Source organism: Helianthus annuus, chromosome 6 (assembly GCF_002127325.2).
Source record: "Helianthus annuus cultivar XRQ/B chromosome 6, HanXRQr2.0-SUNRISE, whole genome shotgun sequence".
Classification (NCBI taxonomy): Eukaryota; Viridiplantae; Streptophyta; class Magnoliopsida; order Asterales; family Asteraceae; genus Helianthus; species Helianthus annuus.
Genome location: NC_035438.2, coordinates 977,592 through 980,777, shown reverse-complemented (window position 1 = coordinate 980,777; position 3,186 = coordinate 977,592).

The window sequence follows — 3,186 nt, the reverse complement described above, 5'->3', positions numbered from 1 at the left end:
TGCAAGCGAAGCAGTCAAATTCTTTCTTGAGCAGATCATGACGCAACTGACGTGTTGCTTCATTCCCTACTCCTCTTGTTTTCAACCCGTCCCACAACTTCTTAGTTGTCTTGAAGCTGACAAACTGGTGATAAATATCCTTGCTCAAGGCCTGGGTGAGAATGGCGTATGCTTTCTTTTCCAGATCATACGTTTTCTTTTTATCTTCGGGAAGATCAGCAAATGACGCAGTCTCTGAAGCAGCAACCTCTATGGCTTGATCGAAATCTGTGGTGAAACGTATCCACAGTTCCGTATTTTGACCAAGAACATATGTTTTAAACCTCTCAGCCCATCCTGGATATTCATTCAAACTCATCAGTTTTGGGGGTCGATTCAAACTTCCTGTTTCGCTTTCGCTTAATAAGATACTTTGTACACTCGGAGTTTGACCCGTTACTAATGCCCATTGATTTGATGGTAAAGCATTTGCTTGTGAAGATGTAGATACTGGAGATTCGGCCCATGATGGTGATAGACTTGTACACGTGTACTTTCCACTATCAGGAGCCGGTGTACCCCACCATGAAGGAGTAACTCCTGAACTTGTATATTTACCACTATCTGGAGCAGGATTCCACCAACTCGGATTCATGATTGATAAGCAGAATAAATGCTAAGTGAATAATCCGAGAGATCACACAGCCGAACGATCCTGTTCGAAAGATCTGAAATCACAGAAACTTGTTAACAATAAACAGACCACAATCGAAAGATATAACCTTGTTCGAAGGATCAACAGTACTCGAAAGATTACTGTTGACTCTCGAACAATGATCTCGAAAGACTCAAGAACACGAAAGATTCCCTTTTTAAAGATCCTTATCTTTCGTGTTAAATCCTTATCTTTCGAACAACAGATCTCGAAAGATTCACCAATACGAAGGATCCTAATCTTTCGGACACTAGTCTTTCGATTAGATTCCTTTCTCGAAGGATATGTTTCAGACTTCGAAGGATGGGTCGAAGGATATAAATCTTTCGAGCCTTCCTTGATCGACAGATATCGAAGGATGATCTTTCGATGTCGAAAGATATCTTTCGAGAGCTCTGACACAATCTGATCTGATGTGAAAGGTTGGTGAAAAGGTGACAGGTTGGTAAGGTCAACTTTCGGCAAAAGGTATGGTCAGACGTACTTTCCCACCAACTTTGAAAAGATTGCCCAAAAAGGAAAACCTTATCTTCACACTAGTCACCGGAAACCTTGATCGGAACTTGACCGGAAATACCAAGTTACTTAAAAACAATTTTTCAAGTTACCCAACCCAACCTTGAACACTCCCGAAGGTTTAGAAACCGTTTTTCAGTTTAAACAAGCAAGAAAACCACCAAAAACGGGTGCTAAACCAAGTGTTCAAACACACCAAACACTTGAACAAACCCGGTTTTAAACAAGGTAAAGAGCGAGGCTCTGATACCACTTGTAGGTCCCTGTTTCGCGGAGGATAACGAACCTAAACCTTGTTATACAAACCTACTAGCGAGTGCGGAATCCAAGCTAGCAAGCAAACCGAGTTAGTAGCAAGTAGAGAAACAAACACACAAGTTCACCGATTAACACAACTTGTATTAATGCAATGAGGGTTCGGTTACAAGCTCAATGTTTACAGAAATGTTCTATAAACTCTCTAAAGTGTGTGTGTGAGTTCTGGACAGAAAGCTCTCAATTCTCTCTATCTCTCGGATGTGTAAAATGGCAGAACTCCAACTCACACATACACTGCATGGGTATATATACCCATACACAGCAGGTCTGCTCGAAGGATCCGACAGATGGTCCGAAGGATCATCTTTCGGATACAATGCTTTCGAAGGATAAGCAGGGACCTCGAAGGATTATCCTTCGAGGACTATCAGTCGAAGCATATCTTTCGAGGTGATCGAAGGATCTACATTATCCTTCGATCACTCATCCTTCGAGCCAGACAACTTTCAACAAGTTTACTTACTGTTGACTGAGTCAAACCAGGAGGACGGTTGACTTGGTCAACTTACATGACTTACAAGGACATCGTTTACATCGTGACCGAATACAGACAAAGTACAGACACAAGTGCACCAACATGTTTGTTAGGGTTTTAGTGAGGGAGAGGTAGAGAGTGTGAGAGTGAAATGAGGGAGAGTGTAAAGGAGGGTGTGTTGGGTTTTTGGTTATTATAAGAGGGTGGTGCACCTTGAGTGGGTTGAGGGCTCCCGAAATGGGCTTCTCGGTTGCATGGCCCAACCGGCCCGCCTGTTACTGTTCACTCGAGACCGGGAGTGGTCTCGAGTCGGGTCCTTGGGGTTTCGGTTCTTAGTAATACACACCTATATATATATATATATACACTACATGTACACACTCACATAGAACAAGGAAATAAAACACAACTTTCATTTAATAATGTATAAACACGCAATGGTATTACAAGATAGTGCTTGGGGAAATCCCAGAGTGTCACATTATCCCCAAGTTTTAAGAACTTTCGTCCCGAAAGTTAAGGCAGTCACTGTCAAGCTAGTATGAGTGAGAACGTTTCAACGGGGTGTCACATCATCCCCCCGTTAGTTTGGAATTTCGTCCCGAAATTCGGTAGTAGCTTCAGTGCTGGGGTTTTCGTTAGGGAACAGCTGGGGATACTTGTGCTTCATCTGGTCTTCCCGCTCCCAGGTAAATTCTGGGCCACGTCGCGAGTTCCAACGGACTCGTACAAGAGGTATCTGGCTACGTTTGAGGGTTTTGATCTCTCGATCCGTGATCTCAATCGGTTCCTCAGTAAAGTGTAGCTGTTCGTCAATAGTTAGTTCCTTGAAAGGAATTACGAGTGTTTCATCTGACAGACACTTCTTCAGATTATACACGTGAAAAACGTTGTGCACCGCACTCAGTTCTTCAGGCAGATTCAATCTATAAGCCACCTTACCGATTTTCTCGGTAATTTCGAATGGTCCGATATATCGCGGATTGAGCTTGCCCCTTTTACCAAAGCGAACCACACCCTTCCAGGGTGAGACTTTAAGTAGAACCCGGTCACCGACCTAGAATTCTAGTGGTTTCCTACGCTTATCAGCGTAGTCTTTCTGACGGTCACGAGCTGCCGCCATGCGTTGTCTGATCTGGGCAATCTTTTCCGTTGTGACTACCACCAGTTCTGGGCCCGTGAT